Genomic DNA, 24,952 nt, shown 5'->3' with positions numbered 1-24,952 from the left:
TGACAGAAGACCGGGCCACCGCCTTTAAAAGAGCTAGAAGAAGGCTCGGTGGCCTGGCAAGAAGAACCGAAGAGGGGGACAAGACCCCCGAAGAGGGGGACAAGACCACCGAAGTCGGAAGAAGAGGGCGGCGGCGAGGAAGAAAGCCGGGCTCCTCCGCTAGCAAAAGAGCTAGAAGAAGATAGCGGAGGAGTCCATCGAGAAGACCCCCGAAGACGGAAGACCCCCGGAGCTGTGCAATAAACTATTTTAACCCTTGTGTGTTGTGTTTTTTTTTACTTTTTTTTACAGGTGAATGGGTAGGGGTACATTGTACCACATACTCTCTCAGATACGGTGGGGGGGCCGGTATCTGGAGGCCCCCTTATTAAAGGGTGCTCCCGGATTCCGATAAGCCCCCCGCCCACAGACCCTGACAACCAACGGCCAGGGTTGTCGGGAAGAGGCCCTTGTCCTCATCAACATGGGGACAAGGTGCTTTGGGGTGGGGGGGCCACGTGGCCCCCCCTTCCCCAAGGCACCCCCACATGTTGAGGGCACGCGGCCTGGTACGGCTCAGGAGGGGGGGCGCTCACTCGTCCTCCCCTTTCCTGGCCCGGCCGGGTAGCGTGCTCGGACAAGGGTCTGATGTGGACCTGGGGGGGACCCCCACGCCGATTTTTTCGGCGTTGGGGGTTCCCTTTTAAGTCCATACCAGGTGACGGAGCCAGCGACGCCTCCTTCACTGGTCCCGTCTACCTGGAGACGCGCTCAAAATGAGCGGACTTTTCTCTGCGCTCATTTCAAAAGTACGGCGGACTGGCATACCAACGGCCGGATTGTCCGCCGAAATGTGAGTCCTGCAGGAAGATTGGAGTGCAAAAATACTTTCTAAGTCCGCCGTACTTACGGGTAAAAAAAAAATCCGCCGGAGGCTACACACGGGGGGATTGTCCGGCGGACTTGAGTTTGCTGGACTTTTCCACCCGATTATTTGATTGTGTGTACGCGGCATAACACTATTTAAAGTGTACAAAATGGAAGTCTTAAAGCTGTTCTTTACTTAGGAATCCATTTTTTGTAACTACACAATATGTTTCCTTTTGTATTGCGGAAAAAGCTACAATATCAGAGATTACAACAGAAATACTCGAAAATGTTCTCTCCCATTTAGATATTCTTATATTGAACACTGGTTTTCAATATCTATTTTTTTTTTAAACTACAGGTCAATCTCAGCAGTAAAGTTTAAAATGTTACTGCGGGGTGAATCCTGCTTTGTGTCTCAAACTTTGCTTGGGCTGCAAAAGTGCCATACAATGTTTCCGAATCTCAATCTCAGCTGCAAAATTCTCAATGTTTGCTGTAGAAAAAAAATTCTGCTTTACACCTTGAAGTTTGATGACTAACTATGCCAGTGTTCTGTAACTGTAAAGGTACAATGCAATGCTTCTGCAGCTCGACTTCAGTTGCAAAATGTTTAATGTTTGCTGCAGTGTAATCCCTGCTTTCTGACTTGAAGTCTGTAGCCTTTTTCAGCTGCACCTCAGCTACAAAATTCTAAGGCTGCTTTCACACTGGGGCAGGAGCAGCGTCGGCGGTAAAACTGTGCTATTTTTAGCACCGCTTTACCGTTGTATTAGCTGCTTTCTTTTGATGGTATTTGATTGCCTCTGTTATTTTTATTTTTTGCGATATAAACGGAAAAAGACCAAAAATTTTGAAAAAAAAAAGATATTTTCTACTTTTTGTTATAAGAAAAATCCAATAAACTCAATTTTAGTCATACATTTAGGCCAAAATGTATTCAGCCACATGTCTTTGGTAAAAAAAAAATCAATAAGCGTATATATATATTGGTTTGCGCAAAAGTTATAGTGTCTACAAACTAGGGTACATTTTCTGGAATTTACACAGCTTTTAGTTTATGACTGCCTATCTCATTCTTTGAGGTGCTAAAATGGCAGGGCAGTACAACCCCCCCCCCCCCATGACCCCATTTTGGAAAGTAGACACCCCAAGGAAATAGCTGAGAGCCATGTTGAGCCCATTGAATATTACATTTTTTTGGCCCAAGTGATTGAATAATGCCAAAAAAAAAACATTTTACAAAAAGTTGTCACTAAATGATATATTGCTCACACATTCCATGGTTATATGTGGAATTGCACCCCAAAATACATTTTTCTGCTTATCCTGAGTATGGGGATACCACATGTGTGGGACTTTTTGAGAGCCTAGCCGTGTACGGGGCCCTGAAACCTAAGCACCGCCTTTGGGATTTCTAAGAGCGTAAATTTTTGATTTCACTCCTCAATACCTATCACAGTTTTGAAGGCCCATAAAATGCCAAGATGGCACAAAACCCCCCAAATGACCCCATTTTGGAAAGTAGACACCCCAAGCTATTTGTTGAGAGGCATGGTGAGTATTGTGCAGCTCTTATTTGTTTTTTGAAAATGGAGAAAGAAAAGAAAAAAATATTGTTTTCTTTTTTCAATTTTCAAAACTTTGTGACAAAAAGTGAGGTCTGCAAAATATTCACCATACCTCTCAGCAAACTCAGAAAATAGCTTGGGGTGTCTACTTTCCAAAATGGGGTAATTTGTGGGGGGGGGGTTGTGCCATCTGGGCATTCCATGGCCTCCGGAATTGTGATAGGCAGTGAGGAGTGAAATCAAAAATTTACACTCTAATACCTCATGCACACGATCAAACAATCCGGTGGAAAAGTCCAGCGGACAATCCGCCCGTGTGTAGGCTCCGACAGACTTTTTTTACCCAAAAGTCCGGCGGACTAAGAAAGTAGTTTTGCACTCCAATCTGTCTGGACTCGCATTTCGGCGGACAGTATGGCTGTGTGTGTGCCGTACTTTCTTTTGAAATGAACTGACTTTTCCCCGCCTGGAGAAAAGTCCGCTCATTTTGAGCACGGCTCCACCTGGTATGGACTTAAAGGGGAATCCCTACACTGAAAAATCGGCGTGGGGGTCCCCCCTAGGTCCATATCAGACCATTATTCAAGCACGCTACCCGGCCGGCCAGGAAAGGGGGTGGGGACGACCGCGTGCCCTCAACATGTTGATGAGGACAAGGGCCTCTTCCCGACAACCCTGGCCGTTGGTTGTCGGGGTCTGCGGGCGGGGGGCTTATCGGAATCCGTGAGCCCCCTTTAATAAGGGGGCCCCCGGATCCCAGCCCCCCACCCTATGTGAATGAGTATGGGGTACAATGTACCCCTACCCATTCACCTGTGAAAAAAAGAAGAAAAAAAAACACAACACACAAGGGTTAAAATAGCTTATTGCACAGCTCCGGGGGTCTTCTTCCGTCTTCGGGGGTCTTCTCGCCGGACTCCTCCGCTATCTTCTGCTTTTTTGCTAGCTCTTTCACTAGCGGAGGAGCTTGGCTTTCTTCTTCACCGCCGCCCTCTTCTTCCTATTTCGGGGGTCTTGTCCCCCTCTTCGGGGGTCTTGTCCCCTCTTCGGTTCTTCTTGCCGGAACCACAGTGCCTTCTTCTAGCTCTTTTACAAGCGGTGGCCCATTCTTCTGTTGCCGCTGTCGCCGCTGTCGCTGCTGTCGCCGCTGTCGCCGTCTTCTGTTCTTCTCTTCTTCTCTTGTGGAGATGTTGCTTCGTCGCTGTCTCCGGTCACAATGGCAGGGACGCGGCATGCAGCGACTTATATAGGGACATCACCGGATGATGTCCCCGCCCATTACGATGTCACAGTCCCAGAGGATGCCGGCAAAATCTAAGTCATGAAATGCTCATAGCTTCCGGTTTCTTAGGCCATAGAGATGATTAGAGCCATTTTGTCTCTGATCAGCTCTATGGTCAGCTGGCGGAACCACCGGCTGCATTCTCAGGTTCCCTGTTGGGACAGGAGAGCCAGAGAAAACCATGGAACACGGTGGAGGGGGGCATTCCCTCCCACTGCTTGTAAAATCAGTATAGAGGCTAATTAGCTACTGGGATTGCTTTTACATAAAAGCCGACCGCTGGCTGAAAAGAATGATATCAAGATGATACCTAAACACGTAGGCATCTTTCTGGTATAACCACTCAAAGTCCAGCAACATGCCAGTACGTTGCTGGTCCTTGTTGGGCATATATTGTAATCTTTTTTTTTTCATGCAGTCTGTGGGCTGAACGAAAAAAAGAGATTGATCGGTGGGTATGCCCACCCTTAGAGTACCTCCCTTCATCCACCCACTTCTAATGTTGGGCATACATGCACCATCGCTCCTCCACCCCTGCTGCCCCACGCTTAGGCATATATGCTCTTTTTTTTAACTGTGGTGATGAAATCACCTCCTGCAGCACTGGATTTATGGCTTTATGTATCGTGGGAGCAAATGCTGTTGCTGTCAAGATAAATAAATATGAGCTGCAACTGAATGGCGTACCTGCTAAGCAAATGATGGTTAACAATAAAACAAAGTAACATTACAGTTTAACAGTAAGACATACCATATCTGCAAAGCAAATACAAATAAAAATAGTAAAAAATAAAACATTTTTTAACGCAATCTGTGTCTAAAATATATACATGCCGAAGCATGGGGTCATCCTCCAGCAAAAGTTAGGAGCAAATCACTCCTCCACCCCTGCTGCCCCCATGCTTCAGCATATATGCTCTTTTTTTTAACTGTGGTGGTGAAATCACCTCCTACAGCGCTGGAGTTACGGCTTTATGTATCGTGGGAGCAAACATTGAATGGCGTACCTCAAAACAAAAAAATGGTTAACAATAAAACACAGTGAACAGTAAAGTATAAAAAAATGACATACCTGAAAAGCAAACATGATAAAACATAATAACAATAAAACATTGCAGAATAGAAAGCAGGAAAAAAGAGCAGAACAATAGAGATAGAATACTTCTGTATAGGAATTATGGGTGTCGGTGAGGGTATAAATAAGGAGATGAATTGACAGGGGGTGGGTAGGGGAATGGAAGCGGGAATGGAAGCGGTTAGAACTTTTATTTTTATATTTATTTTTATTCATATTGATTTTCATTATTTTTCCATGTATCTTCTTTTTTCTATAGCTGCTATTAGACTCTTGTGTCTTGGAGCCCATACTAAACCGCATATTACACCTCTATTACTGCTTCAGGTATTCATGTGTTAATATCACATTATATATATATAACCTTAAACAATTTATTAGATATTATATTAATGTGTTCTTAAATTTATTCAGTCCCTTTTTTTAAATTCATCCCCCTTAAAGATTAACTAACAGAGCTAAGTGCTACCCTGCCCCAGTGTTTCTCCCAGCCCACTCAGCAGGTTTGGGGATACTAAGGGCTTTGCTGTCCATTTGCAGTAAATTACATCTACGAGTTTTTCTTACCATCATCTATTTCTTTGGGAACCCTGGAGATTAGGAGATCACTTGCAATGCCTGATCTGTCTTGTTGTTTTTAATTATAATAGCATGGAATATCTATGCAACATTTCTTTTTGATTTGTAAGTGTACTTTACAGAGATCTGCATAATGATTACTAATGTATACAAAAAATATTTTTGTCCTAATATTCTGCTATTTATGTCTTTTGAATAGAAATGTGCTTTTGCTATATATACATCCCTGAGGAAGAAGACGTTCGGTGATCCATAATTCATAGGCAGACACACTTTATAGTTTACTGCACTCTGTATCATTGATAATCATGTTGTTCAAGTTGTCTTTCTATGTAATGTTTTTATGATAGTTCAATCAATACATTTTGTTTCTTATCTACTTTTCATTTTTTGTATGTGCCTTTAAAGTCCACCACTAGGGGTTCTCTTTGGTTAGTTTTCAATTATCGGATGTGGCACAACAAAATTGCAAGGAACTGCTGTTTATTATAACCCTCTTACGAGAAACTACGACGCCAACAACTGGTCGTTGAGGTCCACCCCTCCCATATTAAGGTTATATTTTTGGACACAGAGGGGTTTCTCCACTACACCAGCCACTGTAGGAATTTGGACCGTCATGTCTGCATGAAGGGAGGTAAGAACGAAAACATTCTTATTACCCCTCCACTTCACAGCGAGCAAATTCGCACAGCCCCGGCGATTAGGTCGCACGGTGCCACATACTCCAATCTGATTATCAAACAAGTGACTAAAAAGTGGCACGCTCGTGTAATAATTGTCCACGTACAAGTGGTACCCCTTTCCGAATAAGGGTGACACTAAGTCCCACACAATCTTGCCAGTGCTCCCTATGTAATCTGTGCAGTTCTTCGGCTCTACATGGCTATCTTTTTTCCCTTGTAAACCATAAAACTACATGTATAGCCTGTGGTCCTGTCACAGAGCTTATACATCTTGACCCTGTATCTGACACGCTTGCTGGGAAGATGCTGTTTGAATGACAAGCGGCAAGAAAATGCAATCAGGGACTCATCAACGCAGACAACTTGATGGGGAGTAAACACGTCTGCAAAATGTTGGATGAAGTGGTTTACGAGGGGCCGAATTTTGCTGGTATTGTGCCCTGGCCATGGAGGCATAGAACATTGGGCATATGGTGAATTGGGTCAGTGGACCAATATGACCGCAATTCACTCTTTTTTTAGTTATGCCCATGAGGAGGGATAAGCCCAGAAAGATCTTAAATTCGGAAACCGTAATTGGTTTCCAATATCTGGCAAAGAAGGATTGGGGAATAGCAACAATGTATTGACCAGAATACAAATTGCTTTCGTCCACAAAAGATCGATATATATATATATATATATTCATCTTTGGTGAAAAACAGTGAATAAAGATCAAGTGACATAAAATCAACTGTTTCCACCTGAATGCTGGGTTGGTCAGTGAATGGGGGAAGTATGGTTGCTAGAGAAGTAGTAGGTTCCCAATTAGGATTGGCGGATGCAGCAGAAAGGGCACTGTGGGCTTGACGGGCCTGTGTTTGTCCTTCTTGGTTGCAGCGGGACACTTCTTATGCTTGCCACCTCACCAGCTTGAACTGCACTTATGTTACTCGCCACATCGCCACATGTTACTGCAGTGCTGGTTAGACTACGACCAGGGTGTACCGGTGCTTGCCAGTTCACCAGAAGGAATAACAGCACTAGTACTTCTCTGCTCCATATGAGAGGCCAGCGATTCTTGCACCTCAACAGCAGAAGAAGATCATGGTCTGATATGCCTGACCTTGGCAGGGGCCACAACTCCGTCATCCGAGCTATCTGTCATGGAGCCACTGTCATCTACAGGTTCGTATTCTGAGCCTGAATCTGAGCCCCCGTTCACACCTATGCGAATTAGATGCGGCTTACAACGCATACAATTCACAAGACATTTTAAACAAAGTTAATTTGAATGAGGCAAGTTCACATACGCCGCGTTACATTCGCACTGCGCATTGCACAAAAAACGTGTACGTTTTCTGGTCATTGCGGTGCGAATTACAAGCCTATTTCTCACTCGCTTTGAGATCACTTCTCACATACAGACAGACCCCTCCACCTTTCCTTTTTACTCTGTCTTTCCGAAAGAGTGCATAGCCAGGAATATTAATAGCCCATTAATGTGAGGAATGAAGCTAAGTTTCAGCAATACCGATTACATCATAGCTCTCCTGATGCACCAGAGCTTCCAACTCGCCAATTTTGCTTGGCAGACTTCTGGCATTGTTGAACAAACATTTTAATGCATTTAATACATTTTGACTGGTCACATACTATCCTCTTGGGTGTTCCGAGATTGCAACTAGGACTTGTTACTATACTTACCTTGGGTTTATGTACTTTGGTTACCCTACCACTAATGCCCCTAATATTACCCTCTGGAATATGTTCCACGCTGACTATCTCTATCTCTGGACCCCCCCCCCATCGCCTAGTTTAAAAACCCCTCTAACTTTTTGGCCATCCTTATTCCCAGCTGATCTGCACCCTCCTCATTTAGATGCAGTCCGTCCCTTCTATAGTACCGGTTATCGACTGAGAAGTCGTCCCAGTCCTCCAGGAACCCAAACCCCTCCTTACTACACCAGCTCTTCAGCTACTTGTTTACTTCCCTAATCTCCCTCTGCCTTTCTGGTGTGGCTCGATGTACTGGTAGTATTCCTGAGAATACTACCTTGGGAGTCCTTTTCCTCAATTTAGCTCCCAAGTCCCTAAAATCATTCTTTAGGACACTCCATCTGCCTCTGACTTTGTTATTGGTGCCAACGTGCACCATGACAGCTGGGTCTTGGTCCACTTTGATCCAGAGTGTAAAGTTGGATCAAAGCTGTAAAGTCGCACTCTATATTGCACAAATTTGGAGTTACACTAGTGGAAACGTAGCCTAAGGCTAGAGTGTGACTTTGGAGTCTAATATTGATCCAGCTTAACACTCTCTGGATCAAAGTTGCATAAAAGCATTGCAGGTACCTTTTCAAAGTCACTGATTTTCAAAGTCGCATAGATGGAAATGGGTGCCATTGAAATCAATGGGCTGCGACTTGTCATGCGACTTTATGTGTCTAAAGTCGCATGACAATTCATTCTAGTGGAAACAGAGCCTTAGTCTATGTTTCCACTATTGCAACCCCAAAGTTGCACAATTTACAGTGCGACTTTGATGCAACTTTGATCAAACTTTATACTCTGTGCATCAAAGTTGCATCAAAAGTCACATAAAGACATTGCAGGTACCTTTTTAAAGTCGCTGATTTTCAAAGTTATATAGATGGGAACGGTGCCATTGAAATCAATGGGCTGTGACTTGGCATGCGACTTTGTGTCCAAAGTTGCATGACAATTCATACTAGTGGAGCTTTAGTCTATGTTTCCACTATTGCAACCACAAAGTTGCACGATATAGAGTACGACTTTGAGTGCAGCTTTGATCCAACTTTACACTCTCTTGATCAAAGTCGCATCAAAGCATTGCAGGTACCTTTTCAAATATGCAGATTTTTTCAATTTTTTTATTCACATAGATGGGAATGGGTACCATTAAAATCAATAGGCTGTGACTTGTCATGTGACTTTGGACAGACAGACGCATGAAAAGTCACGTTTCCACTATTGCTACCACAAAGTTGCATGATTTAGAGTGCAAATTTGATGCTGAATGTAGCTTAGATCAAACTTTACACTTTCTGGATCAAAGCTACATCCAAAGTCGCATAAAAGCATTGCATGTATCTTTTCTAAGTCGCTGATTTTCAAAGTTGCATAGATGGGAACGGGTGCCATTGAACTCAATGGGATGTGACTTGTCATGCGACTGTGTTCAAAGTCACGTGACAATTCATACTAGTGGAGCCCTAGTCTACGTTTCCAGTATTGCAACCATAAAGTTGCATGATTTAGAGTGCAACTATGAGGGCAGCTTTGATTCAATTTTATGCTCTCTGGATCAGTCGCATCAAAGCATTGCAGGTACAAAAAAAATAAAAAACAACAACATTGCAGGTACCTTTTCAAAGTCACTGATTTTCAAAGTTGCATAGATGGGAACAGGTAACATTACAATTAATGAGCTGTGACTTGTCATGCGACTTTGGACACTATTACCACACCGTTTCACGTTTTAGAGTGCGACTTTGATGCGCCTGAGTGCAGCTTTGATCCAACTTTACACTCTCTGGATCAAAGTCGCATCAAAGCATTGCAGGTACCTTTTCAAAGTCTCTGATTTTCAAAATTGCATAGATGGGAACACCCCCCGTGTCCAGCTCCCTTCTCTTGTGCACAGCTATACTGTATATGTGCACTGCACCCCCCCTCCCCCCACCCCCCTGTATAGTGTGAATGGGGTTTTTTATTCCTTCTTTTTCTCATGAATTAGGATGTACAATGAGAGAATACTGTGCAAGAACCTGTTATTAGCTCCTCCCATCCTGTATATGTCCGCTGGCTGCAAAGGAACAGTGTCCCTCCCAGAAAGTAATGGCTTCATTCAGAGGGGGCTCCCGCCTGCCACTTCTCTTGAACTCACACCAGGCTTCATGGGGGGCGCCTACTCACTTCTCCTAGTACTCACGCCGGGCATCATGGGGGGTGCCAAGACACCTGCTCACTTCTCCCGCTCACTCCTCCCGCTCGCCAACCACCTGGGGAGGGCGCCCACATGGGTCAGCCACTTTAGTCCTGGTATGTACAGGCCGGGGGTGCCAATAACCAAGATGGGCTGCTCACAGCACAGCATGCCACCTGTCCTGGCATGGCCCAGTGAGCTGGGAGAGCAAGCCACCTGAGACTTGATTGATAGTCCAGGCCACTTGGGGTCACAAATCACAGGGGGGTGCAGACCAGCAGGTTCATTGGTCAGCACTTATGAGGTCTTTTGCAGCAACTTCGGGGGGGTCACTGAGGGCAAGTACCTATAAGGGAGGCTGATTGGTGGGTAGCTGCACGTCCATGGTAATTTCATGATTCCATGCCTTACAGTGGTTTAGCGTGTTCTGTCATTACGTGTTCTGTCATAGCATGTTCTGTCATAGCAGTGTTGTCATAGCATGTTCTGTCATATCGGTTCTGTCATAGCATGTTCTGTCATATCTGTTCTGTCATAGCATGTTCTGGCATAGCTGTTCTGTCATAGCGTGTACTATCATTTTGATTCTGTCATAGCGGTTCTGTCATAGCGGTTCTGTCATAGCACGTTCTGTCATAGTGGTGCTGTCATAGCGGAGCTGTCGCAGCGTGTTCTGTCATAGCGGTTCTGTCATTGCATGTTCTTTCATAGCGTGTTTTGTCATAGCGTGTTCTGTCATAGTGTGTTCTGTCATAGCCTGTTTCTGTCATAGCATGTTCTGTCATAGCAGTGCTGTTGCAGCATGTTCTGTCATAGCAGTGCTGTCATAGCGTGTTCTGTCATAGCAGTGCTGTCGCAGCGTGTTCTGTAATAGCGGTGCTGTCATAGTGTGTTCTGTCATAGCAGTGCTGTCATAGCGTGTTCTGTCATAGTGGTGCTGTCAGTGTGTTCTGTCACAGCAGTTCTGTGATAGCGTGTCCTGTCATAGCGTGTCCTGTCATAGCGTGTTTCTGTAATAGCATGTTCTGCCTTGTAGTTACGGTATATACCAGTAGCTGTTTCAACTTTGTTTGTTTCCATGTCTCATTGTACCTTTTGTTCAGGTTTCTTTGTATACCTGGGTTTAGTTAGCTAGTGCTCACATATCAGGATCTGTCATGTCTACAGATCCATAAGGGCTGAGGTTTAGTTTTTAAATGATTGTTGACCACAATCTTCTCATCCATATACCATATGTCATATCATTGCACGTTCATTTCTTTACACTTGTATGACAACCCACCACTGTATGTGGGTACATTAGCCCTGTGTATTCAGTTTTAATTACCTGTCTTTGCACTGCAGGTTACTCAGGCTCACTTACTACATACACTAGGGTGGGGGTCGTCATCAGGTTCAATGAATGTGACTGGCTCTCTATGGAGCCGGTTCACATATCTCCGGGACAGCTGCGGAGCGCACTGCACAGAAATTCTGTGCGTCTTTGGCTCTGCTCCAGGCCTCAATTCAGGCAAAAAGTTGGCCCTGATTTGTCCCTGATCCAGAGAATGGGGATGCACAGTGTTCCTGTGCGCTGCGCAGCCGGTTTCAGTGTGAACTGAGCCTCATTGTGTGTAAATTCCAGCTTCTGCCAGTGAATCAGCAGAGCAGCTAAGAACAAGAAGATAAACACGTGAAAATTGCCACCTGCTGACTAGAAATGAAAATACAAAATATTTATATACAATATTTTGTATTCACTTGACTAAGGAGAAAAACAATTCAGGTTTTTACTTTTTTATTTTTTTTAGACCTGACCATGTTAAAGAAATTGCCCGTGGACAATGACATTTTAAAGCTGGGCACATTTAGAATCCATTTACTTGACACGACCTCATATTTTACATTTTACCAAAACAAGTGGGTAATATATTGTGTTTATGTGTACTAAAAATCATTTTAGTGTATTTTTTCCTTAACCACTTGACAACTGGGCACTTAAACCCTCCTCGTGACAGGACCAATTTTAAGCGCTCAGTGCTCTCACACTTTGAATGACAATTACTCAATCATGTAATACTGTACCCAAATTTATTTTTTTGTCCTTTTTTTCATACAGATTTAGCTTTCTTTTGGTGGTATTTGATCACCTCTGGGTTTTTTTTTTTGTGTGCTATAAATGAAAAAAGACAGAAAATTTGGGAAAAAAACAAATTTTTCTTTGTTTTTGTGATAAAATTTTGCAAATTATTAATTTTTCTTCATAAATGTTGGCCACAATTTATACTGCTACATATATTTGGTAAAAAAATAACCCAAATTAGTGGATATCATTTGGTCTTTGTGAAAGTTAGAGAGTCTACAAGCTGTGGTGCAAATCATACAAAATTGATCACACCTGATGTATTGGTGGCCTATCTCATTTCTTGCGACCCTAACAAGCCAGGAACGTACAAATACTCCCCAAATGACCCCTTTTTGAAAGTAGACATTCCAAGGTATTTAATAAGAGGCATGGTGAGCTTTTTGATGTTGTAATTTCTTCCCACAATTCCTTGCAAAATGAAGATTCTCCCCCCCTCACAAAATTGTCATTGTAATGGGTTACATTATGCTACTCCTCCTGAGTACTACGATACCACATGTGTGGGACTTTTCCACATCCTAGCCAGCCACATAGAGAGGCTCAACATGCAGGGAGCACGTCACGTGTTCTAGGAGCATAAATTACACATCTAACTTATTGACTACCTATTACTATTATTATTGACTTTTGAAGGCCCTGGATCACTAGGACAATGACACGTGACACTGATGTGGTAATGATGACAGATGGCACTAATATGTGACACTGATGACAGATGGCACTAATATGTGGCACTGATGACACATGGCACTGATGACAGATGGCACTACTATGTGGCACTAATGACAGATGGCAAAGACAGATGGCACTAATACGTGGCACTGATGACAGATGGCATTAATACGTGGCACTGATGACAGATGGCACTAATATATGGCACTGATGACAGATGGCACTAATGCGTGGTGCAGATGACACTAATACGTGGCACTGATGACACGTGACACTGATGACAGATGGCACTGATACGTGGCACTGATGACACATGACACTGATAACAGAAGGTACTGATGACAAATGCATTGCTACGTGGCACTGATGACAGATGGCACTAATATGTGGCACTGATGACACGTGGCACTGATGACAGATGGCACTGATATGCGGCACTGATGACACCTGGCACTGATGTGGCACTGATGACAGATGGCACTTATAAAGTATTTCCTGCATATCTGTACATGTGAGATACACATTTTAGATCAGTGATTATCAACCAGGGTTCCATGGAACCCTAGGGTTCCTCCAGAGGTTGCTAGGGGTTCCTTTAGCATTGGACAATTTCTGCCTCTCAGATGTTCCCACTGACACCATTGATCTTGTTAGCTATCTGTAAGGAGGTAATTCTTCCCAATGACCACAAGTGTAAGGACCATTCTTCCCACTGACCATCACACTATTGTATCATGAGTTGTAGGTTTCTAATTTTTAGCAGGGGTTCTCGGAGACTGGAGAACTATTTGAAGGGTTCCTCTGTGTTATAAAGGTTGAGAAAGGCTGCTTTAGATACTGTTCTTCTATTGTGCTATTCCAACAAATAATAATTTAGGTCAAACAAATTTTTTTGAATAGCATTTTCTGCATGTCTGTACGTGTGAGATACACCCTTTAGATAGTGTTGCTCTATTTTGCTATTCTAAAAACACCCATTTAGGGGCAAAACATTTTTTACAGGGTTTCCTGCATATCTGTACGTGTAAGATACACATTTTAGATACTGTTCTTCTATAAAAAAAAAAAGACATTTTGTGCAAAAAAAATTTTTTGAATACCATTTTCTGCATATCTGTACGTGTGAGATACACCCTTTCGATAGTGTTGTTCTATTCTGCTATTCTAAAAACACCCATTTAGGGCCAAAAAAATCTTTTACAGTGTTTCCTGCGTATCTGTACTTGTAAGATACACACTTTAGATACTGTTCTTTTATTGTGCTATTCAAAAAAATAATAATTTAGAGTAAAAAAAAATTTTTGAACAGCATTTTCTGCATATCTGTACGTGTGAGATACACCCTTTAGACGATGTTGCTCTATTCTGCTATTCTAAAAACACCCATTTAGGGCCCAAAAAAATATTTTACAGTGTTTCCTGCATATCTGTACATGTGAGATACACACTTTAGATACTGTTCTTCTATTGTGCTTTTCAAAAAAAAAAATTTAGGGCAAGATCCTAAATTTGAGAAATATGAGGAGAACGTCAAAGAAGGGACATGCCCCGGTCATGGTGCTGCTGGTGGAGCTCCTGTTGCAGGGAGAGGACGTGGTCGATCTGTGGCAGCTACACACACAAGTGAAACACCTTCCTCAGGTGCGAGTAGGTGACAGAGCCTGCAGCGGTATTTGGACGGGCCTAATGCGGCTGTACGAATGTTGAGGCCAGGACAAGTATAGGAGATAGTAGACTGGGTTGCTGACAGTGCCTCCAGTTCCTTCATTGTCTCCCACCCAGTCTCCTGCTGAAAGATCAGAGTTGGCACCTGCAGCTGATGTCCATCAGTCTATCACCTCACCCCCTCGCAAATCAGCCAAGCAGTCTGAGCCCCAAATCATACAGCAGTCACTTCTGCTTTTTGATAACTCTGTTAGCAGGGTTTTCCAGGGCCATCCACCTAGCCCTACCCCAGAAGTGGAAGAGATTGTGTGCACCAGTGCCCAACCACTTATGTTTCAAGATGAGTACATGGGAGGACCATCGCAGCACATCTCAGATGATGACAAAACACAGGTGCAACTGCTGCTGCTTTTGCAATTGTGCATACTGACAAGGAGGGCAGGGGTGAAGACTGGGTGGAAGATGATGTGGAGGACGATGAGGTCCTCGACCCCACATGGAATCAACGTCATGCAGGTGACCTGTGTAGTTCGGAGGAAGAGGTGGTGGTCGCACCAGCACAGCAGAAGAGGGAGCAGGGTGCAAAAGCAGAGCGTCCGTCCCCTAGACAGTACGCCTGCTACTCATCAATGCAGCAAGGGACCGAGCACACTAAAGCCAGGTCCAAGGAGTTCCCTAGCGTGGCAGTTCTTCAGACAATGTGCTGATGACAAGACACGAGTGGTTTGCATGCTGTGCAATCAGAGCCTAAAGCGAGGCATAAACGTTCTCAACCTGAGCACAACCTGCATGACCAGCTATCTAAGTGCAAAGCACGAGCTGCAGTGGAGAAGACAGCTCAAAAACCAAGAAAGGCCTCTGGCTCCTCCTGCTTCCTCTTCTGCTGCAGTCTCGGCCTCTTCATCCACCTCTGTAGTGACAGTGGCACCTTCCAACCCACAAAAAGAGGAGGAACCATGTTCACAGCAGGGTGGAGGGACAGCTTTTCGTTCGCTCGTGGCAGCCTTGCACACATGAGCGATTACATGCTGCAGTGTCTCCGCAATGGCCGCCGAGTTGCCCACATTTTAACTGGTGCTGATTACTGGGTGGCCACGCTGCTGGATCCCCATTACAAGGACAAAGTACTGTCCTTAATTCTCTCACTGGCGCGTGATCATAAGATGCACAAGTACAAGCTCACGCTGGTAGACACACTGCTGTTGGCATTCCCACCTGACAGAAGCACATGGTTAAGGCAGAGAGGAGAAAGAGGTCGCCAGCGCACTGCCAGCACCTCAGAAAGCAGGGTTAGCATGGCCAAAATGTGGAAAAGCTTTGTCAGCACACCACAAGAACCAGCACCACCAGCTGAGATGGAACGTCTTAGCAGGAGGCAGCATTTCACCAACATGGTGGAGCAGTATGTGTGCACACACCTACACGTACTGAATGACGGGTCTGCCCCCCTTCAACTTCTGGGTCTCCAAATTGGGCACATGGCCTGAGCTTGTCCTTTACACATTGGAGGTGCTGGCCTGCCCTGCAGTAGTGTATTATCTGAACGTGTATTTAGCATGGCAGGGGGCGTTATCACAGACAAGTGCAGCCGCCTGTCCAGAGCCAATGTGGACAAGCTTATGTTCAGTAAAATGAACCAGGCATGGATCCCACAGGACTTGTCCATACCTTGTACAGAATAGACATTGTAATGTTCGGGGGACCAGGTAGATCGCAGGACACAGGCTTTGCACACAACAAAGGGTTTATTAAACTTAAATCGCTTTACAGCAGCCAAAAACAAAAGGAAAAAGGTTTGTAGTCTCACCGACTTGCAAAGTCCAGAACAGCAGTCTTTATCAGAAACAGAGCTTGATCTTGATGGCAGGTAGCTTCCCCTGCCAGGAGCCTTCCAAACAGGACACTGCTGTCCACTTCAGCTGCTGCAACCCAAACAAACACCATCCACCATGTGTTCTCCACTCCTCCACACCCACCTACCACTTCCTGTCTTGTTTTTTAAAGGCACTCCCTTAACAGGTGGGTTAATCAATTTTATTCATTTAAAAAGACCACAACCCAAACAGAGGGGAAATATAGCGTCCTTCCAGGACCCAGCCACGGCGTCCTGTACAACATGTATACCGATGTTCTGACATAAAATGTCTGCCCCGTACTGTTCAGGCGCAGGGCTTGCGCAGTATGGAGGACAAGGAGATTCCAAAAATTGAAGATTAACGGCACCTGCGCAGTGAGTGCAGGTTCATATTTGGTAAATTGTGGTGGAAGCGGTTTGTCCTTCCAGAGATTTTGTAGGAAGTGAGAGATCTGCCCAAATCTGAACTTTTATGAGGCGGGTAGGTCTAGCTTTTTGTTGCAGTAGGATAGGGAGATGGGGCCTGTCATTGTAAAGAAGTGTCCAATTCGGTATAGCCCCTTATTCAACCACCATTTAAATGCTAGGATATTTTCTCCTGGCGGAAAGGCTGGATTGTTGAAGATATGTGTCAATGGTTTATATGCAGAAACTAAAGCGGAGCTCGAACGTAAAGAGTCCCAGAGAGCGTACATGTGAGAGAGGGTGGGGACCATTATCGGAGGGCGGGCTTTTGGGTTTGACCAGAGAAGGTAGTCAAGGGTGTATTTGGTACTGCCTGCTTTTCTATTTGCACCCAGTCTGGTTTCTCATACCTGCAGTAAATTACTGGCATTGGGATATTTTGGCTGCCAAATAGTATTTGTGTAGGTGGGATAATCCTAGACCCCCTCTTTTCCTATGTAAATAAAGAGTCTGTTGTGGAATTCTATAGCCCGCTTTCCCCCAGGTGAATTTGAGGACTTTGGTTTGAAATGAATTGATATATTTTTTTTAATAGGGATTGGAAGGGAGCGAAACAGGTAAAGGAGTCTGGGAAGCAGGGTCATCTTAACAGAATTAACCCAGCCATGATAGGTTGTGTTTAGACCATGTTGTGAGATCTAGCTCGAGTTTCCGGTACATGGGGGGGGGGTAATTGCTGTGATAGAGGTCTTCTGTTTTTGCTGTGAGGTTAATTCCAAGGTATTTAATGGAAGAGGTACTCCATTGGAAATTAAAGTTCTTTTGTAAGAGGTTTACAGTGTCTGGTGGAAGGGAAATGTTGAGGGCTTGTGACTTTGAATAATTTACTTGTAGGCCAGAGATCTTGGAAAATTAATTTAAGGAGTGGCAAATATTGGGGAGAGAGGTTATAGGGGAGGTAAGGAATGGAAGGATGTCGTCTGAAAACAGGCCACATTTGTGAACCTGAGAGCCACATTGAACTCCTTGTATGTTGGGGTCCCGCGAATGGAGATGGCGAGTGTCTCAATTGTTATTGCAAAGATTAGCGGAGATAAAGGACAGCCTTGTCTGGTGCCTTTGGCTATATGTATTGGTTTGGGGTAGTGGCCTTGAAGCCTAATATAGGCTTTAGGATTTGAATAAAGAGCTTGGATCAGGCCCATAAACTTGTCGCCAAAGCCCCAACGTTCGAGGACTGTAAAGATGTATGGCCAGGAGACAGAACTGAAGGCCTTTTGAAGGTCCAGTGATAAAAGCATGCCTGATTGTTTTCAGGCATCCTCAAATGGAAAGTAGAGGAGCGCAAGGTCTCTAACATCCACCAGCTCTGTGATGTCATCATAGAGGAGTGGAAGAGGACTCCAGTGGCAACCTGTAAAGATTTGGTGAACTCCATGTACAAGAGGGTTAAGGCAGTGCTGTAAAATAATGGTGGCCACGCAAAATATTGACATTTTCACTTAGCAGTGTACTCACCTTTGTTGACAGCGGTTTAGACATTAATGGCTGTGTGTTGAGTTATTTTGAGGGGACAGCACATTTACACTGTTATACAAGCTGTACACTCACTACTTCAGTGTTGTCACATGGAAAGTTTTAATAAAATATTTACAAAAAGGTGAGGGGTGTACTCACTTCTGTGAGATACTGTATGTGTATGAAAATCACCCTTGTCTTCAGGTGGTAAAATTGAAACACAAAATACATAAAAATTAGCTATTTCAACAAATGTAAAAGTTTTACATGATTAAATAAAAAGAGAAAAAAGGGGTTAATCTGTTTCCATCCATGTTCAAGGTTTGCACTGGGTGCTGTCATGTCTTTGACCTATGTTTGCTTTCACACCTGTTTATCTACAATATTTATTTTATGTTTTCTAGTTCATTTCTAAAGAAGAAAGCATGAACTGTCTTTATTTACTCATGGTGATGTGTTGGAATGTTTAGTTCTATCCTGAATAAATAATCACTTCCATTTTTCAGCATGTTGTAAATCAAGCCCATGATGTTTAGCAGGACTAGATTATAGAGCCTATTGTATTGCCTTACACGGATCTCTGTTATTCTGAAATATATCATGATAACTTACTAAAATAGGCTGCTTTTAAGCTTGTCATGGCTTTTAGCATCTTATCCATATTACATTTAATGTCGTTTGTACCTATACAGCAAATTGATAGATACAATCATAGTAATTGCAATAGTAATGAGCATCTATTTTTTTCTGCCTTGTTATCTGCCTGCTGCACACAACACAGATTAAAATGCATCAAGCAAATAACACGGAAAATATATTCAAATAAACAAATCATACACCAGCATCATTACATTGCTAAAAGAAAATGCCAAACCCAAGTACATCAGCACTCACTGCAAACCACTTTTCATAACTGACATTTAAAACTATGGCTTTGTTATTAAATTGTGGTGCTGTTTAATGTGCACAGAATTTTATAAACTCCTTTTTTTTATGGCAGCCTAGTTGTATTTTTTCATTCGCTTGCCATATTGTTTAATGATGTAGACAATGAATCAGTTAGAAAAGTGTAAAGTGTTCTTGTGCTAACAAACAAAAAATGTCAATAAATTCTGCACATTTTATCTGCTCTGAATAATCAGACACTGCAGTTTTTCCTTATATGTGTAGAAAGTAAAATTGCACAAATTCTGCCTAACTTCATCGCTATTTTATAAAGTGTTTTATTAAAGCTGTTTAATCTGTTTTCAAAGGAATGGAATTCTACACTATTCTGTAATGAAGGATTATTTTTAGATATGGCTTTTATATTTTTATTTTATAATATTTATTTGTAGAATATAAGGAACAAAATATTTGTTTAAAAAGTGTCAAAACATGTTGAAACTAGTCAATTTGTCTCTATGAAGACATGCACTCAGATACATGATATGCTGTTCGCTCAGACATGTGCTAAATATGTGATTGTTTTATCATTAGTAGAAGCTTTAGTATAGACACACCACTTCAGACACCCGAACCTATTCCTATTTATTTGTTATAGCTTGTGTGGCATGCAATGGCAAAGCTATCCTTCATTATATCTTTCATTGTATTGTGACAGACATGTAATTTAAAGTGTATGTAAACCCTCACATATACCCATTGAAGTGAACAGCCTCAGATGATGCACAGAGAATAAACAAATCACCCTACATAAGTTTTACTTGTATATCTGCTGTCTTCAGCTTTTTAGACTCTTCTGAAAGTGCACATTGTGTTAGAAAGTTATCTTCCTATTTCAGCAGTGGAAGGGGAGTCTCCTACTCTACATAGGCAGAGGAATGAAGAAATGTGCAGAGCTGTGCTGTGAATAGATAAGCTCTCTGCGTATCTATCTTTAAGCTCCCTTCCCAACGCAAATTTTCATATGCTTTTATTTCCTGTGTTGGAGAGCTTTTCAGAAATCATACTAATAATAGTGGAATGGAGCAGCAGAAAGACACAGGACCTAGGGCTTTGGAGAGAGATAAGTCAACACTACAGATGTATGTGCCCAGATCAGATTTCATGAATGGGGTTTACATCCACGTTAAGGCTTTATTTGAATCTTGAGATCATAGAACAGTGTGCACTTCCATACATTATTGTTTTTATCATGCTTTTTGTTTATTTTAAATAACTCAAATGTATCCCATAGGCATTTAAACTCATAATGCTCTCAGACTGGCCTTATTAAAGAGGACCTGAATTCTGAAAGTTGTGCCAGAACAGACAAAAACTAGACATCAGCATTGCATCAGCCCATGATTTCCCTGAAGCTGATCTTTTCTTGACTGACTTACCATGTCTTATTCTGCACTTTGTCTGTGTAAAGGTGGCCCACTTCTTAGAGGTGGGTATTTGCTTCCCCATGTCAGAGGTGCCCTCTGATGAATGGTGATAGTAGATAAACTGATAGTGAAATATTCAAAAAGCAGAAGGAAAGATGTAGGTAGCACAGATCTACATAATAAATGATGCAGAAGTAGGGAGATGCATGCTTTACAGATTTTTCCTGATGAAGCAGCACAGTAGCGGGATCACCTAATTGTACTCAAAATACACTGACAATAGAAATCAAAGGGAGCTTTTGCCTTTGCAGTATAAGCAAACAAAACCCATGCCACACCTACTCAATACTCAGTTCAATACAGAAGGGACAGGAGGGCCTGCTCATAGAGCTTAAATTCTAAAGGGAGGGGGTGGTATTACAATAGGTAATAGATGCAGGGAATTATTTGATGGGGGTGTATATACAGTATATGCGTTGTAAATGGGTTCCAAATAAAGTTGACATGTCCACTTAAAAGCATACTTCATGCTCTTATTACAATCTTTTTCAATAGTGAATACAGTGATTGTCCTTCCTTTAGTGCAGACAATCACTCTGTGTCCACACCTTCACCACAGAGGACTCACCAGATAAACAAGAGGGTCATGGCTAAGTGTGAGTCATAGAGCGCTCGTTCTCCTTTAAGGAAGGGGAGTCTTGGACCACTTCTGTTCTTTACACTCAGTTAATTCCAAACATAGGTGTCATCATAAAAAAGAAAGAGCTTATAGGAAGAGCTCATATTGTGTAAAACCTTACATTTAAAAAAAAAGTCTGCCTGTAGCGTACCTGTTGATGGAGCCTGGAGTGTAGAGGAAGGCCTCTCTTACAGCTCTGGCTCAGGAGCTCTGGTAGAGTGACAGGGAATGCCAGAGCCCAGTGCCTAATAACACTTCTGCTGGAGAATGCTGATGTGCGTCAGGATACATAGGAGCAGCTGGCTGATGGCACGCTGACAGAAGGGCAGGAATGGATGTCAAACACAGTTGTGGCTGGATCAGGTGCAGGAAGGAGAACCAAAGCAAGGTCAGACAGTGGTCAGCAACTAGCAATATCGCTCACCCGATATTGTGACTACTGCACAGAGAGTGTATGGGATCAGGGGCCAGGGATTGTGATGTCAGCTTGTAGCAGGGACCCTGATTGTTGTCTGTTGGTCTATCCGTCGAGCTACGATCTCCTGGCTTGTCTTCAGTGTACTCTCAGTGAATTGCTGCTGCTGCTGCTGGTCTGATGGACGGATGCTGATCAAATTTACAGGCTTGATATCGCTTGCCTTTGGTAAGCGCATACTTTGTGTGGTGGTGGCTCACTAAACATCTGTGTTTTTTTGTCTGCACAAGAGGAGCTGTCTATTGATTTTTACTCACTTCACTGGACTGATTTTTATTCACTTCACTGGACTGTTTTTGTAAACAATTAGTTTCTACCCTATTGTGGGGTTGTTACATATTATTTAATATTCATTTATTTATAATATTTTGTTATTCATATGGGTTGAGTAGTTGGGGTGATTCACTTAATTTGTCACTTTACTCACAATTTAATGTATTTGCACAGCTTTTTCCTGCTTATATGGTTTTTAAAGTGTTGCACAAATATCTATATTGAATCACAGAAAAGGTATTTGTATCTAAAATTGGACCTGTTGCACTTGAAGCACCAATGGCACATAACTACTAAAAAAAAAAAAAAAAACTGGACTAATGTTTCAAATTACTTTATGACTTTACTCTTGGTAGGAGGTACTGGTAGTCATTGAGAATACTTTTTGAAAGACATTTTTCTGTCTGCACTTTTTTCACTTTTGTTAAAACAATATTTTATATATCTTTTTAGTTTTAGCACCTGACACATGTTATTTTTCAGCTTATAGGTTATCAGTTTGGTTTTATGATCACTTTTTTTTGCATCTTAATGTTTTAAGACATTATCTAAATAAAAAAAAAAAATGGTATGGCCCCCCCCCCCCCCCCAGTCCATTACCAGGCCCTTTGGGTCTGGTTTGAATATTAAGAGGAACCCCGCACCAAAATGAAAGAAAATAGCTTGGGGTCCCCCCAAAATTTATACCAGGCCCTTCAGTTCTGTGATGGATATTAGAGGAACCTTGCTCCAAAATGTAAAAAAAAATGGCATAGGGGTCCCCCCAAAATCCATACCAGGCCCTTAGCTCTGGTTTGGATTTTAAGGGGAACCCAATGCAATTTAAAAAAAAAATTACCTAGGGATCTCCCTCAAAATCCATACCAGACTCTTATCTGAGCTTGTTTCCTGGCCGGCCGCAGGAAAAGGGGGAAGTCAGAGAGTGCCCCCACTCCTGAACTGTACCAGGCCACATGCCTTCAATATGGGGAGTGTGTTTTGGGGTCCCCCCAAAACACCTTGTCCCCATGTTGATGGGGAAAGGGCCTGATTCCTCACAACCCTTGCCCAGTGGTTGTGGAGGTTGGGATGGGGGCTTATCGGAATCAGGAAGCCCCCTTTAATAAGGGGACCCCCAGATCCTAGTCCCCAATATGTGAATGGGTATTGGGTACATTGTAATCCCTACATATTCACCCAATAAAGTTGCAAAATGGTGAAAATGACAGCAGACAATTTGGGACAAGTCCTTTATAAAAAAGTGTCCCATGATGTCCATTCATCTTCAATAACAGCATCCAATGGACCGAGAAAAAAAATGGAAAAAACTCTGCCTCCATGGGAGGCTTCTGCTGACTGCAGGCTTTCTACATTGACAGCTGTTATATAGATGAGGGAGTGGCCACCCGGTGATGTAAACTTTTTTTTACTTGGTCCGTCGGATGCTGTGATCGAAGATGAATGGACATGGTGGGACACTTCTTTTTTTTATTTTTTATAATAAAGGACTTGTCCCAAACGGTCTCCTGCCTTTTTTATTATTTTGACACTTTTTTTGGTGAATTGGTAGGGGTACAATGTACCCGATACCCATTCACATGGGGGGGGGGCGGGATCTGAGAGTCCCCTTGTTAAAGGGGGCTTCCAGATTCTGATAAGCCCCCCCACCCGCAGACCTCCACAACCACTGGGCAAGGGCTGTAGAGAAGAGAACCTTGTCCCCATCAACATTGGAACAAGGTGTTTTGGGGGATCCAGACAATACCCTCCCGATGTGTCCTGGTATGGTTCAGGAGGGGGGCGCTATCTCGTCCCCCCATTTTTCTGCAGCCTACCAGGATGCATGCTTGGATAAGGGTCTGGTATGGATTTTGGGGGGTCCCCTACACCTTTTTTTTTTAAGATTTTGGTGCAGGGTTCCCCTTAATATCCATACCAGACCCAAAGGGCTTGCTAATGGACTGAGGGGGAACGTCATATTTTTCAATGATTTTTATCTATATTGCTGAGATACGGCAATACATTACAGCCACAAGCAGTTTTAAATGATTAATGCTTAAAGTGAAAGTATAAAAATGAAAAATTCCTTTCAATATAGTCCCGGGGGGGGGGGGGGATCCCCTTAGTCCACTGTAAAGTGGCACATCTGTACTGTGTATAGAAGCTGCTGCAGCAAAAGTTGAATTTATAAAGCCCACATTTTCCCTGCAAGCTTTCTTTATTTTGTAAGCAACAGCTTGGGGACCCAGTCTGTATAATGAGGCCACAATGTAGTACACAGGGAACAAGATTAGAGATTTTTTGGATACATTCTGGTGTCTCTACCTGTGAATGGCGGGAATGAGAAACAGAGTCCTCTGGTTCACTGAGGATTACACTACCTGGAACTGCCTGCTCCCAGCGATGGACTACTCCCAAGTAGTGATGGATGAACTTCCGACGGGACGTTTCGCGAACGCGGACCGCGGACGCGGCCGATAGTTCGCGAAACGGAACGTTCGCGACGGACCCCATTGACTTCAATGGGAGGCAAACTTTGCAAACCTAAAGGTCAAATTTGCAGCCACAAAAAAATAATAGCTTTGCAAACATAGTCCCACCACATGGCCAATGACATAACACATGTATGAGGTGAATCTGGGATCGACAACTACAAGCATTCTTTTTTTATATGGGAAATTGTTGTGACAATTCAGGACTGTGGAGCGCATGAAGGCAATGGAGGAGAGGGAAGGTCAGGGTAGGCAAAGAAGAGGGTGCAGGAGATGATCACCAGCAGCGTGACATACAGCAATGACACCTGCACCGTGATAGAGAGCACTGACATCAGCAGCGTGACATACAGCAATGACACCTGCACCGTGATAGAGTGATCTGACAACAGCACCGTGATAGAGAGCACTGACATCAGCAGCGTGACATACAGCAATGACACCTGCACCGTGATAGAGTGATCTGACACCAGCACCGTGATAGAGAGCACTGACATCAGCAGCGTGACATACAGCAATGACACCTGCACCGTGATAG

Source organism: Lithobates pipiens, unplaced genomic scaffold, assembly GCF_037356315.1.
Source record: "Lithobates pipiens isolate NorthernLeopardFrog02 unplaced genomic scaffold, aLitPip1_a1.2 Scaffold_8, whole genome shotgun sequence".
Lineage (NCBI taxonomy): Eukaryota > Metazoa > Chordata > Amphibia > Anura > Ranidae > Lithobates > Lithobates pipiens.
The sequence above is the reverse complement of the archived record's forward strand: the minus strand, read 5'-3'. Positions refer to the sequence as shown.